The sequence below is a fragment of the Salvelinus namaycush genome, chromosome 9, assembly GCF_016432855.1.
Source record: "Salvelinus namaycush isolate Seneca chromosome 9, SaNama_1.0, whole genome shotgun sequence".
Lineage (NCBI taxonomy): Eukaryota > Metazoa > Chordata > Actinopteri > Salmoniformes > Salmonidae > Salvelinus > Salvelinus namaycush.
Window position 1 is genome coordinate 16570233 of NC_052315.1, and position 20477 is coordinate 16590709.

The window sequence follows — 20477 nt, forward strand, 5'->3', positions numbered from 1 at the left end:
CGATTAATCGGTCAACCTCTGGTCCAGAGCCATGTCTGCCCGCAATGCATATACTTTTATTATCAGAGTGTTTCAGTGGACGTCTGGTAAATATGCTTTAGTGAAAAAGTGTTGGGATCAGGTACAACTACTTTTACCCACCTCCAAAATTAATATTTATGAGCAATTCCCTCCACCTACAACCTCTCACCTGAATGCATTTTGGGCAAAGGCTTAAATTGTGGTTGAGAGATAATGTAGTGCTTTTAAAGGGTATCTGTATACCTACCTCCCTGTCTGGAACAAACAACCAGGGAACACATCTACAGGGGCTGCCCGTAAACCTGTGATGTGGTCTTTGAAAGTGCATATTATGACCTTGTCTAAGCCTATGCTATCTTGCGGGATAGGTCGTTTGACGTGCATGATGCAACAAGTGGCTTTTAAAAATATCACAGTCATCTGTCCATGACTCTGACAGCACACACTTTTCATGTGATCCTGTGCTAGAAGGTTGTTGCATTGTGTGGGTGAACATTACACCAAATCTCCAGCTAAAACATATTGTTTAGTCTTTGATCATCATCATGATTTCATTATGTTTCACTTTGAGTATGTTATTTTATGATGGCTGTGGTGAGCTGAATGAAGGCTAAGCACAACAGCACCAAACAAATTTAGGCCATCTTCAAATTGACTGTCTGCCTTTTTCACTATACACTGTAATTACAGCTATTTATAAAAGTTACAATAAACTCAGGATTGCCCACATTGAGAGATCAGAGTTGCCAGAAAGAATGTGGAGTGCCTTCCAAGCAATCAGTTTCCCTCTATCCTAAGTGTTTGCCATACGTTTGTACCAAACGCACATCACAAATCGTACCGCATAGCTCGGTTAGCTGCTCGCTGCAGAATTCAAAGCTCTTTTTCTTCCCTCTCCCCACAAGATGACACACCCAGGAGCATTCCTGTCAATTTTCTGCAGGCAGGGCTCCTTTGGATTAAAGGCTTGCTCTGATCAAAGCCACAGACAGACACACAGAGGACCTGGGCCCAAAACCTGCAACACCATCTCCTAGTCTACATTGGACAAGCTTTCAGAAAATATCAGTTCAGGGAACCCTGATGAGCTTATAAGAAAGAACCAATTGTTACAGTGTTAAAAAATCATGGTGGTACAGAATAACTCATTCTGTCATTGGCATGAATGAAAATCTAAAATCGAGACACATGTTATTCTTATCGGAGTGCACAACTGTAATACGCCTACATAATGACAACTTGTCGTCATCCTTTTGAAAACTAGAGACAGTGAATGAGTAGCTTGGTGAGTAAACTGACAAAGCATTTCCATACAGGATTTACCCCAGTGTGATCCAAAAGGCTCAGACTTGAGCATTACAATCTACGTAGGCTGGCACCGGCGTCTCACTGGGCCATGGCACCGGCAGATCTGCTCTCACTTGGGGTCAAAGCCAGGCCACTGGTACTTTTCAGCTTACATTTACATTTTTGTCATAACAATGGCTAACTGTGAACTTTAACACCTTCTCACAAAGCAACTGTTTTCATTATGCAGAGGTTGTTGATTATGCACTTCCCAAGGCCTCACTGTCAGCCCTAGCTATGGAAAGACAATTTCCCTAGTATAACATCAGGGTGTGTACACAAGTGTAACACTGCTGTTACTGTCGAAAAGCAGCAGAAAGGTAAACTACACTAACAAAGGAACACTCCTCCCTCCCAGCCAGGGGAGGACGACTGCCCCCTCACATAGAAGATTTTAAGTTGAAGGCCGACCACGGTACTGCAGGCATCGTTTCCAGGATCCCCGATTATAGTGAATGGGGAAATGGCGAACTTCATGGTCAATATTCGTGGATATTTTTTTGTACACAAACATGGAACCAATAAATGATTCTATTTCGCCAGATGTACACTACCAGTCAAAAGTTTGGACACCTACTAATTCAAGGGTTTTTCTTTATTTTTACACATTGTAGAATAATAGTGAAGACATCAAAACTATGAAATAACACATATGGAATCATATAGTAACCAAAAAAATGTCTTCAACAAATCAAAATATATTTTATATTTGAGATTCTTCAAAGTAGCCACCCTTTGCACACTCTTGGAATTCTCTCAACCAGATTCATGAGGAATGCTTTTCCAACAGTCTTGAAGGAGTTCCCACATATGCTGAGCACTTGTTGGCTGCTTTTCCTTCACTCTGCGGTCCAACTCATCCCAAATCATCTCAATTGGGTTGAGGCCAGGTCATCTGATGCAGCACTCCATCACTGTCCTTGGTCAAATAGCTTTTACACAGCCCGGATATGTGTTTTTGTTCATTGTCCTGTTGAAAAACAAATGATAGTCCCACTAAGCTCAAACCAGAAGGGATGGCGTATCGCTGCAGAATGCTGTGGTAGCCATGCTGGTTAAGTGTGCCTTGAATTCTAAATATATCACTGACAGTATCACCAGCAAAGCACACACACACACACCATCACACCTCCTCCTCCATGCTTCACGGTGGGAACCACACATGCGGAGATCATTCGTTCACCTACTCGGCATCTCACAGACACGGCAGTTGGAACCAAAAACCTCAAATTTGGATTCATCAGACCAAAGGAAAGATTTCCACCGGTCTAATGTCCATTGCTTATGTTTCTTGGCCCAAGCAAGTCTCTTCTTATTATTGGTGTCCTTTAGTAGTGGTTACTTGAACTATGTGAAACATATATTTGGGCTGCAATTTCTGAGGCTGGTAACTCTAATGAACTTATCCTCTGCAGCAGGTAACACTGGGTCTTCCTTTCCTGTGAGAGCCTCCTCATGAGAGCCAGTTTCATCATAGAGCTTGATCGTTTTTGTGACTGCACTTGAAGAAACTTTTGAAGGTATGGACTGACCTTCATGTCTTAAAGTAATGGACTGTTGTTTCTCTTCGCTTATTTGAGCTGTTCTTGCCATAATATGGACTCAAACGCATTAAGGAAAGAAATGCCACAAATTAACTTTTAACAAGGCACACCTGTTAATTGAAAGGCATTCCAGGTGACTACCTCATGAAGCTGGTTGAGAGAATGCCAAAAGTGTGCAAAGCTGTCAACAAGGCAAAGGGTGGCTACTTTGAAGAATCTCAAATATGAAATTTATTTTGATTTGTTCAACACTTTTTGGGTTACTACATGATTCCATGTGTTATTTAATAGTTTTGATGTCTTCACTATTATTCTACAATTAAGAAAATAGTAAAAATGTATTAATACCCTGGAATGAGTAGGTGTGTTCAAACTTTTGACTGGTACTGTATGTCCTTGAACCGATTACTTTAAAACCACACACAGACAAAAAAGGTTATAAAGATAATTGAGTTGCTAATGGCAGTCTGCAGTAGCTCGGTCAGCCTTCCACTTAAGGTACTCCATGAGAGGGGGCAGCACTGAGCTAACCTGCAATGTCACATCCTAGAGTAGCTCAAACTGCGCATGCAATGTTTTCAAAAACTCCTCCATGTATCAAAATGGTGACATGGTGAAATGACACTTCCTGATCATCAAATGCGCCACTGAACATTCTCATAGGAAACAACGGGGTGATGTCGTCGATGGCTTCGTCTATATTTTTTTGAAAATTCTATGCTCCCTGCCCATCCCAGTTTTTTTCAACTGGAGACACAAAGGCAGAAAACCGCTTCCACGAAAAACACAGACAGGCCTCTACAACCTTCAAGCCAAGAAATGTCCTCAGCAATGTTGTCAAATAGTACATTTTGGCTAATTCATCCTCATTTCTCTACTGATTTAACAAGTTTCTATTAGACGCGTTTTCAAAGCAGCCAAAATAAAGTTACAACTTGGCCTAGCTTATTTCTCTTACAGTGAGCACAAGTCCTTAAATCTCTACAATAGAGTTTCCATGCCACTGAATAACTATCGAGCCTCTGTTTTACAGTATCATGGGACAGCAGGTGGCTTTGACAACTTTCCACAGGTAGACTAGGCAGCATATAAACAGACCAGGGAGCTGAGGGACTCGTTAGGGTTTCTAGAGAACACTGAGCTACAAACCTGCGCCACACTAGCTAGAGATAGAAGTTCTCGAACCACAGATCTAGGATCAGATAACCCAACCCCAAATACTATCCTTAACCATTTGGGGGATTTCGAAAATCTGACCCTGGATGAGCAGAGTGACTCATTAGGATTTGTAACAGAGCACACTGCACTGCCAGCACTGGGCTACAAATCCTGCTCCACAAATCCTGCTCCACATTCCAAGTGTTACTATGGATGCCTATTAATCGGAATGGTTTCAATCTACTAAGCCAAGCTCAAAAGGCCTACTTTAAATAAACTTTCTCTGACCTAATTTCACAAAGTAGCCGTGTGAGGTCGTGAGTCATCATCAGAAACTCAGACAGACACCTTCAGGAATGGGCTTGGGAGATAAGATAACCAGAGATGGTTCACGGGCAGATTTCACACTCATCTCTTCACTAGACTTACCCACGCATCTACATCACTTCGCTTAAAACCTCTTCTGAAGGCCATTATCCCAAAAATTAACAAGTATTTCTGCATGATTAAAAACATGAAACCACAACAAGCCTACACTCAAGGTTGTGAGATAAAGCAGCCCAATCCCATGAAGTAGGCTATACTAAATGAACATCATTGAGGCTATAGTTTGAGAAGAAAAAATGTAGGGCCTAGGAACTAACCTACAATAAAACAGCATGAAAAAAAAGTATGTGCTATTGTGTAATTCGAAATAACATGGTGTGCTTGATAAGACAGAACGGTTCCTGTATTAGATATTGGCTAGGCAACATGGTTAAGTTATGGTGAATTAATCAAACTGATGAGACTTTTCTGAAAAGAGGTTCTCCATCTGCTGAGTTGCTTATGCAAAAGCAATGTATAGAGGGGTTTGCCTCTGTGAAAAGGAAAAAGGGTTGCTTATGAAACCAACGCAAGTATAATTGGACCATATCTGCTGAGATATGTACTGAGGTAAGGAGCAAATATGAACCTACACTACCATTCAAAAGTTTGGGGTCACTTAGAAATGTCCTTGTTTTTGAAAGAAACACTTTTTTTGACCATTAAAATAACATCAAATTGATCAGAAATACAGTGTAGACATTGTTAATGTTGTAAATGACTATTGTAGCTGGAAACGGCTGATTTTTAATGGAATATCTACATAGGCGTACAGAGGCCCATTATCAGCAACCATCACTCCTGTGTTCCAATGGCACGTTGTGTTAGCCTTTTAAAATGATAAACTTGGATTAGCTAATTGATCATTACAAAACCTTTTTGCAATTATGTTAGCACAGCTGAAAACTGTTGTTCTGATTAAAGAAGCAATTAAAAACTGTCTTTCTTTAGACTAGTTGAGGATCTGGAGCATCAGCATTTGATGGTTCGATTACAGCCTCAAAATGGCCAAAAACAAAGCACTTTCTTCTGAAACTCGTCAGTTTATTCTTGTTCTGAGAAATGATGGCTATTCCATGCGAGTAATTGCCAAGAAACTGAAGATCTCATACAATGCTGTGTACTACTCCCTTCACAGAACAGCGCAAACTGTCTCTAACCAGAATAAACTGTTGAGAAGCCTTTTTGTCCTAGACTTGGCACTCCGGTACCGCTTGCCATGCGGTAGTAGAGAGAACAGTCTATGACCGGGGTGGTCATTTTTAGGGCCTTCCTCTGACACCGCCTGGTGTGGAGGTCCTGGATGGCAGGCAGCTTAGCCCCAGTGATGTACTGGGCAGTACACACTACTCTCTGTAGTGCCTTGCGATCGGAGGCCGAGCAATTGCCGTACCAGGCAGTGATGCAACCAGTCAGGATGCTCTCGATGTTGCAGCTGTAAAACCTTTTGAGGATCTCAGGAACCATGCCAAATCTTTTTAGTTTCCTGAGGAGGAACAGGCTTTGTCGTGCCCTCTTCATGACTGTCTTGGTGTGTTTGGACCAATCTAGTAACTTGAAGCTCTCAACCTGCTCCACTACAGCCCCGTCGATGAGAATGGGGCAAGCTAGTTCCCCCTTATCCTGTAGTCCACAATCATCTCAGTCTTGGTTACGTTGAGGGATAGGTTGTTATTCTGGCACCACCTGGCCAGGTCTCTGACCTCCTCCCTATAGGCTGTCTCATCATTGTCAGTGATCAGGCCTACCACTGTTGTGTAGTCTGCAAACTTAATGATGGTGTTGGAGTCGTGCCTGGCCATGCAGTAGTGGGTGAACAGGGAGTAAAGGAGGGGACTGAGCACGCACCCCTGTGGAGCTCCAGTGTTGAGGATCAGCGTGGCAGACCTACCCTCACCACCTGGGGGCAGCCCGTCAGGAAGTCTAGGATCCAGTTGCAGAGGGAGGTGTTTATTCCCAGGATCCTTAGCTTAGTGATGAGCTTTAAGGGTACTATGGTGTTGAACGCTGAGCTGTAGTCAATGAATAGCATTCTCACATAAGTGTTCCTTTTGTCCAGGTGGGAAAGGGCAGCGTGGAGTGCAATAGAGATTGCATCATCTGTGGATCTGTTTGGGCGGTATGCAAATTGGAGTTGGTCTAGGGTTTCTGGGATAATGGTGTTGATGTGAGCCATGACCAGCCTTTCAAAGCACTTCATGGCTACGGACGTGAGTGCTACGGGTCTGTAGTCATTTAGGCAGGATTCCTTTGTGTTCTTGGGCACATGCTTGAAACATGTTGGTATTACAGACTCAATAGGGACATGTTGAAATTGTCAGTGAAGACACCTGCCAGTTGGTCAGCACATGCCCGGAGCACACGTCCTGGTAATCCGTCTGGCCCCGCAGCCTTGTGAATGTTGACCTGTTTTAGGGTCTTACGCACGTCGACTACGGAGTGTGAGATCACACAGTCATACGGAACAGCTGATGCTCTCATGCATGCCTCAGTGTTGCTTGCCTCGAAGCGAGCATAGAAGTGATTTAGCTCGTCTGGTAGGTTAGTGTCACTGGGCAGCTCGCGGCTGTGCTTCCCTTTGTAGTCTGTAATAGTTTGCAAGCCCTGCCACATAAGACGAGCATCGGAGCCGGTGTAGTATGATTCAATCTTAGCCCTGTATTGAAGCTTTGCCTGTTTGATGGTTCGTCGCAGGGCATAGCAGGATTTCTTATAAGCTTCCGGGTTAGAGTCCTGCACTTTGAAAGAGGCAGCTCTACCCTTTAACTCATTGCGAATGTTGCCTGTAATCCAGTGCTTCTGGTTGGGGTATGTACGTACAGTCACTGTGGGGACGACGTCCTCGATGCACTTATTGATAAAGCCAGTGACTGATGTGGTGTACTCCTCAATGCCATCGGAAGAATCCCGGAACATGTTCCAGTCTGTGATAGCAAAACAGTCCTGTAGTTTAGCATCTGCTTCATCTGACCACTTTTTTATAGACCGAGTCACTGGTGCTTCCTGCTTTAATTTTTGCTTGTAAGCAGGAATCAGGAGAATAGAGTTGTGGTCGGATTTACCAAATGGAGGGCGAGGGAGAGCTTTGTACGCATCTCTGTGTGTTGAGCACAGGTGATCTAAAAAAAAAATCCCTCTGGTTGCACATTTAACATGCTGATAGAAATTTGGTAGAACTGATTTAAGTTTCCCTGCATTAAAGTCTCCGGCCACTAGGAACGCCTCTTATGGGTGAATGGTTTACTGTTTGCATATTTCCTTATACAGCGGACTGAGTGCGGTCTTAGTGCCAGCATCTGTCTGTGGTGGTAAATAAACAGCCACAAAGTATAGCTGAAAACTCTCTAGGCAAGTAGTGTGGCCTGCAATTTATCACAATATACTCTACTTCAGGCGAGCAAAATCTAGAGACTTCCTCAGATTTCGTGCACCAGCTGTTTACAAATATGCACAGACCGCCCCCCCCCCTCGTCTTACCGGAGTGTGCTGTTCTATCTTGCCGGTGCAGCGTATATCCCACTAGCTGAATATCTATGTTGTCATTCAGCCACGATTCCGTTTAACATAGGATATTACAGTTTTTGATGTCCCGTCGGTAGGATATTCGTGGATCGTACCTCGTCTAAATTATTGTCCAATGATTGCACGTTGGCGAGTAGTATTGACGGTAACGGCAGCTTTCCCACTCGCCTTCTGCGGGTCCTCACGAGGCATCCCGCTCTGTGTCCCCTGTACCTGCGTTTCTTCCTCTTGCAAATAACGGGGATGTTGGCCCTGTCAGGTGTTTGGAGAATGTCCTGTGCGTCTTGCTTGTTGAAGAAAAAAAATCGGTGTCTCATCCGAGGTGAGTGATCGCTCTCCTGATATCTAGAAGCTCTTTTTTTGCCGTAAGATACGGTTGCAGAAACACTATGTACAAAATAAGTTACAAATAACGCGAAAAAAAACATAATAGCACAATTGGTTGGGCGCCCGTAAAACTGCTGCCATTTCACCCCCAAGCTATAAGACTCCTGAACAGGTAATCAAGTGGCTACCCAGACTATTTGCATTGTGTGCCCCCCCCCCCCAACCCCTCTTTTACGCTGCTTTTTATTTCTTTACTTACCTATTGTTCACCTAATTCACCTAAAATTGATTAATACCTTTTTTGCACTATTGGTTAGAGCCTGTAAGTAAGCATTTCACTGTTGTATTCAGCGCACGGGACAAATAAACTTTGATTTGAATAGAAAGAGGAGTGGGAGGCCCCGGTGCACAACTGAGCAAGAGGACAAGTACATTAGAGTGTCTAGTTTGAGAAACAGACACCTCACACTGGACAGAGGAACACTGCCTGATGTTATTTTAATGGACAAATAAATGTGCTTTTATTTAAAAAAACAAGGACATTTCTGAGTGACCCTAAACTTTTGAATGGTAGTGTATGTCATGTCTGTAACTAGCATTCTAAGGCATTTGAGTCAGCTACGGAAGTCTATATTTATTAGTTTGTTTCCTGTTCCGCAATCACGTTTACTATGATGGAGTTAGGGGCTGAAATGGCCGCTGTATCTTGTTCAGCACAGGAATCTCTCAACAAAGTAGTTGAATTGGTTAGGTTCACTAATGCAGACACATATGGCAAACAGAGCAGCTCAAGAGAGGGAAGTGTAGATACATTATTTCATCAGGAGGAAATGACTTGCCACATTTGACACTGGAAACAACACCAAGAATGACAGACTTTTCAGCGAAACCTACACCTAAATGTACTGTTCTTATTTGGTCTTTTCAGTTACAGGTTTTTCCACAGCTCCTACATTATATTCATGTGCTTACAGTGCTGTGGAGCATTTTGGCAACATGTGGTTGGGTGGAGGTGAAAGGACATGGGACTAAATTTCTTTAACTATGAAGTTTGGCTCACCTACTCTTTTTTGCTCCAAAATGTGTCATTTGTGCAATAAAAAGTCCGTAGACTACGCTTGTATATGTGTACGCTCAGACAATGAGCACGAGCACTGGTTAGTGTGGGTATAGTTTGTGGAACATTCCAACCGGAATCTGTTCCAAAAACGTTGTAAATAACAAGGTTGTCAACAAACAACACATTGTATAGCGTCAGAATAAGATACTGAGTAGGGAGTGGGCTATTTATTTAAAGTTTTTCACTCACCACGTTTATTCCAAAAGTCTGTCCTCACTCTGGTACCCTTTTTAAATTTATTTTTTTACAAACATTAAGAATAACCTGCGTGGTGAGTTGATACCTATTTGTCAGCTAGTTAGCTAGGTGAATTGATCATACTACTTTGTATGCGTTGTTTGTTGGCAACCTTGTGCTTTACAACGTTTTTGGAACAGATTCCTGTTGGAACGTTCCACAAATGATGCCCACCCCACTGGTTATCAGAATGCATAAGTGACATGTGGGTATTGTTGTTTAGTTTAAAACCAACTTGTCTGGCTGATCGAATAACAATGGAATAACTATTCAGCATTCTAAGTGTGATGTTGCTCGTTCCAAAGTCAACCATACAGTCAGTGGATATATATCTAACTGCTGCAACACAATTCGTCAGGACAGAAAGAAAATTAGGCCGTTTTCATTTCTGAATGAGTGACATGATACGTTTGTATCGATTTGGGAGAGGACGTAGACAATAATGTAACTCGAATTATCAGACATCAATGAACTGTAAACAGTGAAATATCTGTTAGCTAATATTATGAAAAAATGATGACTGTCAAGATACTTTGCGCACTAAAACTCCTACAACAAATTATTTGGATACTGTACAACAATTCTGGCTAATATCGGCTTCCCAGCTTTCATGATCTGTTCCTTTACAAACTTTTGTTCAAAACAAGCATTCTAATAATGTATCTTACCTTGTTCAGTTGTTTTTCTCATTGTCTGAGTTGACTCCTTATTGTATTTCCCGCATACAACTGATAGACAATTCAGAAATAATATTTTGTAGTTCCCTTTTTGATTAAATCAAAACTGGATAACCAACCAAATACTTCCAGCTAACGTTAGCATAGCTAAGGACGTTGCCGTTCAGAATCGAGCACTAAACATATGCTTATAGTAGCTAATCACAAAACGGTTTAGAAGCATGCCGCAAAGTTATTTTTCTACAATGTAGTATACCTATTTTCAATGGCTATCTTACCCAAATACTGTAACCTTGATGTGGTAAAATAAATTTAATCGTACATCATTTCAAGTCTACTGCCTGGCTTCGCGAGTTGACTACAATGATTATTTGGTTTGCTGCTAGCTACTTCCTTTCTCTCGCAAGCTCGAGGCTCCGCGCGGTGAAAAAAAAGTTGAGAAAAAAACGCAAGTGATATTCCAAAGAGTTTCTAAACCCAGAGGCGCTTCAACGCAAGACTTCCTGGAACGCTTGCGAAACCGACCAAACAGACCAGGCCGAGGTTTGGTGTTTGAGAAGTCAATAAGAGGAGTGAAAAATAATTTATTAGTTGTTACCTTTCTCTAAATCTAAAGGCACAACCTAGATTCTAGCCAGTGTCTTAAGTAGATGAACATGTTATTATTCCAACCTCGGGAAAGTGACAAACTGACACGTTTTTTATTTTCGTCAAAAACAACTTTATAGCGAAGGAGTGCCTTTGAGTTGACGGCCTGCACATGCGCAGTTTGGCGCGTGAGGCTCATTCGACCCAACGTGCTGCTTCTACGCATGAGCTTTGCTAGTCAACGTCGCCATGACATCGCCCACAAGTGTGATCGGGGATTTCTATTGGAGAAATACTTTTAGCCTATCTGGATATTCCATACAATGCAACTAACTCACTGTTCCACCAAACATGTAATTGCTCAGCGCCATCTACAGATATTAGATTAGTGATGCACTTTAAACGTTGAGTGCAGTGACATCACAGGGTAAAACTTAGTTAAAAGTATCTTTGGTAACCTGTGGTAACATTTAGACCTGCAATGGAAAAGCATCATGCAATAAAGGCATTTTACTACCGGTAAAGAACCAAGGTAAGTATTTTACAAGTTATACGTTTACATTTGTTGTTGACATGTCCGGGTATGTTTGGTAGAAACTGGTATCATAGTCTGATTCAACTATACTGAACAAAAATATAAACGCAACATGCAACAATTTCTAAGATTTTACTAAGATAGTAAAATCAGTCAATTGAAATAGGGGTGAAGCCATGGGTGGGCCTATGCCCACCCAAAGCTTCACCCCTGCCCAGTCATATGAACTCCATTAGGGCCTAATTTATTTATTTCAATTGACTGATTTTACTAACTCAGTAAAATGTTAGAAATTGTTGCGTTTATATTTTTGTTCCCACTGGGGAGACAGGCCCAGTCAATCAGAATGCGTTTTCCCCACAAAAGGGCTTCATTACAGACAGAAATACTCCTCAGTTTCATCAGCCGTCTGGGTAGCTGGTCTCAGACAATCCCACAGGTGAAGAAGCTGGATGTGGAGGTCCTGGGCTGGCGTGGTTACTCATGGTCTGCGTTTGCGAGGCTGGTTGGACGTACTGCCAAATTCTCTAAAATGACGTTATGGTAGAGAAATTAACATTACATTCTCTGGCAACAGCCCTGGTGTATATTCCTGCAGTCAGCATGCCAATTGCACACTCCCTCAAAATTTGAGACATCTGTGCCATTGTGTTGTGTGACAAAACTGCACATTTTAGAGTGGCATTTTATTATTATCCCCAGCACAAGTGCACCTGTGTAATGATCATGCTGTTTAATCAGCTTGTTGATATTCCACACCTGTCAGGTGGATTAATTATCTTGGCAAAATGTTCACTAACAACGATGTAATCAAATGTGTGCACAAAATTTGAGAGAAATACCCTTTTTGTGTGTATGGGAAAAAATCTGGGATCTTTTTTTTCAGCTCACGAAACATGGGACCAACACTTTACATGTTGTGTTTTTATTTTTGTTCAGTATAGTATACTGATGTTTGATCAAACCTAGAAATGCCCGATTTTACCTCCAAATTCCAGGATTGTCAGAAGACAGTGCTTCCTACTGATAATGAATGATTCCGTGTCAATTTGTAAATATCATCCACTTGGCCTGATTGCAGTGCTTAGTTTGGCTTTATAACTAAATCGGTCCACACCAAGGCTCATGTGATTTACAAAGTACAAAGCAAGTTGAAAGTGGCTTCTGCTAGTATAAATGAGCCAAAATCAGCACCATGTGGTAAGAGTATGCACTGACAACTTTGTCTGTGAATAGTACATGCAATTTCATTAAATGACCAACAGGTGTTGATACAGCTCTTCCCAGAATATTTTTTGACGAAAGGGTGATTTTGTCCATCCACACCAGACACGATCATGACACACAGCTTAAAAAATGACAACAAAATGTGAACCAACTAAACTGAACAAAAATATACATTCAATATGTAAAGTGTTGGACCCATGTTTCATGAGTTGAAATAAAAGATGGTGAAATGTTTCATACTCACATAAAGCTTATTTCTCAAAAATGTTGTGCACAAATTTGTTTACATCCCTGTTAGTGAGCATTTCTCCTTTGCCAAGATAATCCATCCCCCTGACAGGTGTGGCATATCAAGGAGCTAATTAAACAGCATGGTCATTACACAGATGCACCTTGTGCTGTGGACAATAAAAGAGCCACTCTAAAATGTGCAGTTTTATCACACAACACAAGTTGTGAGTGAGTGTGTAATTGGCATGCTCACTGCAGGACTGTACACCAGAGCTGTTGCCAGAGAATTTAATGTTAATTTCTCCACCATAAGCCACACCCAACATTGTTTTAGAGAATTTGGCAATACATCCAACCTGCCTCACAACCTCAGACCACGTGTAATCAATCACGCCAGCCCAGGACCTCCACATCCAGCTTCTTCACCTGTGGGATCGTCTGAGACCAGCCACCCAGACAGCTGATGAAAATGAGGAGTATTTTGGTCTGTAATAAAGCCCTTTTGTGGGGAAAAACGCATTCTGATTGGCTGGGCCTGGCTCCCCAGTGGGTCGGCCTGGCTCCCATGTTCATATTTTTGTTCAGTGCATTCGGAAAGTATTCAGACCCCTTTTTCCATATTTTGTTACGTTACAGCCTTATTCAAAAAAAAAATATATATATATATAAATAGATGAAAACAGGCTTTTAGATTAAATAAAAAAACTGAAATATCTTATTTACATAAGTATTCAGACCCTTTGCTATGAGACTCGAAATTGAGCTCAGATCCATGCTGTTTGCATTGATTATCCTTGAGATGTTTCTACAAATGAATTGCGGTCCACCTGTGGTACATTCAATTGATTGGACATGATTTGGGAAGGCACACACCTGTCTATGTAAGGTCCCACAGTTGACGGTGCATTTCAGAGCAAAAACCAAGCCTTGAGGTCGAAAGAATTGTTCGTAGAGCTCCGAGACAGGATTGTGTCGAGGCACAGATCTGGGGAAGGGTACCAAAACATTTCGGCAGCATTGAAGGTCCCCAAGAACACAGTGGCCTCCATCATTCTTAAATGGAAGACGTTTGGAACCACCAAGACTATTCCTAGAGCTGGTCTCCCTGCCAAACTGAGCAATCGGGGGAGAAGGGTCTTGGTCAGGGAGGTGACCAAGAACCCGATGGTCACTCTGACAGAGCTCCAGAGTTCCTCTGTGGAGATGGGAGAATCTTCCAGAAGGACAACCATCTCTGCAGCACTCCACCAATCAGGCAGTAATGGTAGAGTGGCCAGACGGAAGCCACTCCTCATTAAAAGGCACATGACAGGTGCGCTTGGAGTTTGCCAAAAGGCACCTAAAGGACTCTGACCATGAGAAAAAAGATTCTCTGGTCTGATGAAACCAAGAATGAACTCACATCTGGAGGAAACCTGGCACCATCTCTACGGGGCAGCTTCATGCTGTGGGGGTGTTTTTCTGTGGCAGGGACTGGGAGACTAGTCAGGATCGAGGGAAAGTACAGAGAGATCCTTGATGAAAACCTGCTCCAGAGTGGTCAAGATCTCAGACTGGAGCGAAGGTTCACCTTCCAACAGGACAACGACCCTAAGCACACAGCCAAGACAACGCAGGAGTGGCTTCGGGACAAGTCTCTGAATATCCTTGAGTGGCCCAGCCAGAGCCCGGACTTGAACCCGATCGAACATCTCTGGAGAGACCTGAAAATAGCTGTGCAGCGACGCTCCCCATCCAACCTGACAGAGCTTGAGAGGATCTGCAGAGAAGAATGGGAATGCTTCAACAAAGTACTGAGAAAGGGTCTGAATACTTATGTAAATGTGATATTTCAGTTGTTGTTTTTTTGTACATTTGCTAAAATTTCTAACAACCTGGTTTTGCTTTGTCATTATGGGGTATTGCGTGTAGATTGTAAAGCGATTGCATCCATTTTAGAATAAGGCTGTAACGTAACAAAATGTGGAAAATGGCAAGGGGTCTGAAAACTTTCCAAATGCACTGTATATTCATTTGGGGGCAGGTCAGAACACACAAACAACATTCATGGACATTTAGCTAGCTTTGTCCTGGGAGATGGGGGATTAACATTGGGTTCTTATTTTACCTGACATTCATATGGTCCTCATTTTAGCTGATAAAAAGGGAAACCTGGTTAGTTTCTAGATATCTTTAGTGAATCTCTCCTAATTTGTATTTCAAGCATCAAGTGGGTTTGTAGCTTCATGATATCCAATAACTCCTTGATCACACCTGCAGCTTTATTGTGTTTTGGTACACCAGAAGTACATTAATTTCCAATGGAAAGCTGTGTTTGCCGTGCAGCACTGTAGCATTACTTATGTTTGGTAAATCCACTGTATGCACCATACAGAACGCACTGCAACTGCCTCTGCAATGCAATGCTACAATGCAATGCTGCAAGGCAAGTACAGTGTTCCATTGGAAATTGATATACTTCTGGTGTACCAAAATGCAATGTTTCTGAAGGTGTGATCGAGGTGTTAGGATTTCTATTTTAGTGCTTTGCTATGCAGACGCATGTTCACGCGCACAAACGATGTTGGTAAAATATTGAATAACATGTATGAGTACATTTTATTTTGCAATGCTGCCCAGTGAGGTTTGTATGTTATGATGATCTTTATAAACTCAGCAAAAAAAGAAACGTCCCTTTTTCAGGACCCTGTCTTTCAAAGATAATTCGTAAAAATCCAAATAACTTCACAGATCTTCATTGTAAAGGGTTTAAACACTGTTTCCCATGCTTGTTCAATGAACCATAAACAATTCATTAACATGCACCTGTGGAACAGTCGAAAATACACTAATAGCTTACAGACGGTAGGCAATTAAGGTCACAGTTATGAAAACTTAGGACACCAAGGAGGCCTTTCTACTGACTCTGAAAAACACCAAAAGAAAGATGCCCAGGATTCCTGCTCATCTGCGTGAACGTGCCTTAGGCATGCAGCAAGGAGGCATGAGGACTGCAGATATGGCCAGGGCAATAAATTGCAATGTCCGTACTGAGACAGCGCTACAGGGAGACAGGATGGACAGCTGATCGTTCTCGCAGTGGCAGACCATGTGTAACAACACCTGCACAGGATCAGTACATCCGAACATCACACCTGCGGGACAGGTACAGGATGGTAACAACAACTGCCCGAGTTACACCAGGAACGCACAATCCCTCCATCAGTGCTCAGACTGTCCTCAATAGGCTGAGAGAGGCTGGACTGAGGGCTTGTAGGCCTGTTGTAAGGCAGGTCCTCACCAGACATCACTGGAAACAACGTCGCCTATGGGCACAAACCCACTGTCGCTGGACCAGACAGGACTGGCAAAAAGTGCTCTTCACTGACGAGTCACGGGTTTGTCTCACCAGGGGTGATGGTCGGATTTGCGTTTATCGTCGAAGGAATGAGCGTTACATCGAGGCGTGTACTCTGGAGCGGGATCGATTTGGAGGTGGAGGGTCCGTCATGGTCTGGGGCGGTGTGTCACAGCATCATCGGACTGAGCTTGTTGTCATTGCAGGCAATCTCAACGCTGTGCTTTACAGGGAAGACATCCTCCTCCCTCATGTGGTACCCTTCCTGCAGGCTCATCCTGACATGACCCTCCAGCATGACAATGCCACCAGCCATACTGCTTGTTCTGTGCGTGATATCCTGCAAGACAGGAATGTCATTGTTCTGCCATGGCCAGCGAAGAGCCCAGATCTCAATCCCATTGAGCACGTCTGGGACATGTTGGATCTGAAGGTGGGGGCTAGGGTCATTCCCCCCAGAAATGTCCGGGAACTTGCAGGTGCCTTGGTGGAAGAGTGGGGTAACATCTCACAGCAAGAACTGGCAAATCTGGTGCAGTCCATGAGGAGATGCACTGCATTACTTAATGCAGCTGGTGGCCACACCAGATACTGTTACTTTTGATTTTGACCCCCCCCCCCTTTGTTCAGGGACACATTATTCCATTTCTGTCAGTCACATGTCTGTGGAACTTGTTCAGTTTAGGTCTCAGTTGTTGAATCTTATGTTCATACAAATATTTACACATGTTAAGTTTGCTGAAAATAAATGCAGTTGACAGTGAGAGGATGTTTCTTTTTTTGCTGAGTTTAGAAGTCTGTGGGATAGACTACTTGCCCGTTGTCATCAGTAATTGACTTACTGTAGGTGTATGTGCAGATGCTTCTAACTGTTATGTGATTTATTTCTTGAGGAAAAGCATATACTGTAAGTAAAGCTATAAAATCACATTGATAATTTAACGCAGTATTGACCTTGAATGCCCCAATTAGTAGGTCAGCAACTGATATGTACCTGTGACTCACATACATGCTCAATTAAGGCAGAATATGTTCTAGCATAGACCATAAAATATTTAGTATCAGATTACCCTACCTCTAATCCTAACCTTAATCATTATGGAGAGGGGAAAATATCATTATTCTGCTGTAGCCTATCTATGGTTAAGGGCAACTTTTCCACTCTATTTGGCATATTGTGCATACTTAAATATAAAAAGGTTTCATAACTTGCTGAATGTTGGGGGAAGGAATGTAAACAAGTTCATAGTTTCCATTTCCTTGTAGTCTACGCTATGCACATTGTGGTTTTAGTTGTATTTTCAGAGAAAGGGCGTTTTCAACAGTTATGGGTGTTGACAGCCAAGGATGCGGTTGTTTCTGTTACCTTTTCTGGGCAGTTTTTTTCAGGCCCACAAACCGATACTGCCTCTGTAGCATCACTTGATTGAGAAAAGGTTCATATGTATCACCTATTTTACTAGAAGATTATTGAAGCATGCAAGATTTCACTACAGCCTTATTGAAAAATTAGATGTTGTGATTTTTTTTACTCCGTCAGGGAGTAAATGCCTTATTACCCTGAAATGTAGGTAAAACTAGGAAGATTAAAACTAACTTTACTATGACAGTGTTTTCATTGTTTGCGTGGCTGCCCCAAAGACAGGTGAGATCTAAATATTTATTCAGCTAATTGGCCATTGGGTTTGTTATTTGCATTATTCAGTGGCAGAAAGGTCATTTCAATGAGAGGTTACTCATTAAACGAGAATGTGTAGATCTAAATCAAACCACTTTGGCATGGGCCTTCAAATCCTCTAAAGGTTCTACAGCTGCACCATCGAGAGCATCTTGACTGGCTGCATCACTGCTTGGTATGGCAATTGCACTGCCCTCGATCGTATGGCGCTACAGAGGATGGTGCAAACAGCAAAGTACATCACTGGGGCAGAGCTCCCTGCCATCTAGTACCTCTACAGTGCATTCGGAAAGTATTCAGAACCCTTGACGTTTTCCACATTTTGTTGTGTTACAGCCTTATTCTAAAATTGATTCAATATTTTTTCCCCCTCATCAATCTACACACAATAGCCCATAATGATAAAGCGAAAATTGTTTTTTTGACATTTTTGCAAATTTATTAAAAACTAGAAACAAAAACATCTTCTTTACAATCGTATTCAGACCCTTTGCTATGAGATCTGAAATTGAGCTCAGGTGCATCATGTTTCCATACATCATCCTTGAGATGTTTCTACAACTTGATTGGAGTCCACCTGTGGAAGTTCAATAGATTGGACATGATTTGGAAAGGAACACAACTGTCTATTTAAGGTCCTACAAAAACCAAGGCATGAGGTCAAAGGAATTGTCCGTAGAGCTCCGAGACAGGATTGTGTCGAGGCACAGATCTGGGGAAGGGTACAAAAAAAATTATGCAGCATTGAAGGTCCCCAAGAACACAGTGGCCTCCATCATTCTTAAATGGAAGAAGTTTGGAACCACCAAAACTCTTCCTAGAGCTGGCCTCCCGGCCAAACTGAGCAATCGGGGGAGAAGGGCCTTGGTCAGGGAGGTGACCAAGAACCCGATGGTCACTCTGACAGAGCTCCAGATGGGAGAACCTTTCAGAAGGACAACCATCTCTGCAGCACTCCACTAATCAGGCCTTTATGGTAGAGTGGCCAGACGGAAGCCACTCCTCAGTAAAAGGCACATGACATCCAGCTTGGTGTTTTCCAAAAGGCACCTAAAGTTCTCTTACCATGAGACACAAGATTCTCTGGTCTGATGAAACTAAGATTGAACTCTTTGGCCTGAATGCTAAGCATCACATCTGGAGGAAACCTGGCACCATCTCTATGGTGAACCATGCTGTGGGTGGCGTTCTGCGGCAGGGACTGGGAGACTAGTCAGGATCGAGGGGGAAGATGAACAGAGCAAAGTACAGAGAGATCTTTGATTAAAACATGCTCCAGAGTGCTCAGGACCTCAGACTGGGGCAAACGTTCATCTTCCAACAAGACAACGACCCTAAGCACACAGCCAAGACAAAGCAGGAGTGGCTTCGAGAAAAGTCTCTGAATGTCCTTGAGTGGCCAAGCCAGAGCCCGGACGTTAACCAGATCGAACATCTCTGGAGAGACCTGAAAATAGCTGTGCAGCAAACGCTCCCCATCCAACCTGACAGAGCTTGAGAGGATCTGCAGAGGATAATGTGAGAAACTCCTCAAATACAGGTGTGCCAAGCTTGTAGCATCATACCCAAGAAGACTTGAGGTTGTACTCGATGCCAAAGTTGCTCCAACAAAGTACTGAGTAAAGGGTCTGAATATTTATTTTTTCTAAAAACTTGTTTTTGCTTTGTCATTATGGGGTATTGTGTGTAGATTGATGAGGGAAAAATAACAATTTAATACATTTCAGAATAAGGCTGTCAAGTACCAAAGTGTGGATGAAATCAAGGGGTCTGAATACTTTCCGAATGCACGGTATATCAGGCTGTGTGAAAGGAAGGCCCGGAAAATTGTTAAAGCCCCCAGCCATCTAAACCATAGATATAATCTGTTCTCTCTGCTTCCGTACGCCAAGCGGAATCGAAGCAACAAGTATCTGCATTGACCTTTCTATTTAATTTTTGCACACTCAAACACTCACTCTATGCACACTCACTTACTCACACTGACACTCCAACACACACTCACTTAATTTTCTCACACACATAACACGCAGACACTTTCATACTGACTGTACACACATTTTCACACAGTCACATACAATCATCATATACGCTGCTGCTACTTTGTTTATAATATACTGAGCAAAAATATAAATGCAACATGTAAAGTGTTGAAATAAGCTGAAATAAAAGATCCCAGAAATTCTCTATACACACAAAAAGCTTATTTCTCAAAAATGTACAAATTTGTTTACATCCCTGTTAGTGAGCATTTCTCCTTTGCCAAGATAATCCATCCCCCTGACAGGTGTGTTATATCAAGAAGCTGATTAAACAGCATGATCATTACACATGTGCACCTTGTACTGTGAACAACAATTGGCCACTATAAAATGTGCAGTTTTGTCACACAACACAAGTTGTGAGTGAGTGTGCAGTTGGCATGCTGACTGCAGGATTGTCCACCAGAGCTGGTGCAAGAGAATTTAGAATGATTTTAATGGCTGATTTCCTTTTTTGAAATGTAACTCAGTAAAATCTTTGAAATTGTTGCATGTTGTGTTTTTTGGTGTTTTTCTTGTG

At 42.4% G+C, this 20477-nt stretch overlaps 1 protein-coding gene across 1 annotated transcript in view; it reads right to left on the bottom strand.

Moving 5' to 3' along the window:
- Positions 1–10687, bottom strand: part of LOC120053752 (unconventional myosin-IXb-like) — a 120066-nt gene extending 109379 nt beyond the window's left edge. The window contains exon 1 of the mRNA XM_039000970.1: positions 10311–10687. The gene's annotated coding sequence lies outside the window, so the exon portion shown is untranslated. The remainder of the gene's footprint in view (positions 1–10310) is intronic.
- Between the last annotated feature and the right edge of the window lie 9790 nt (positions 10688–20477).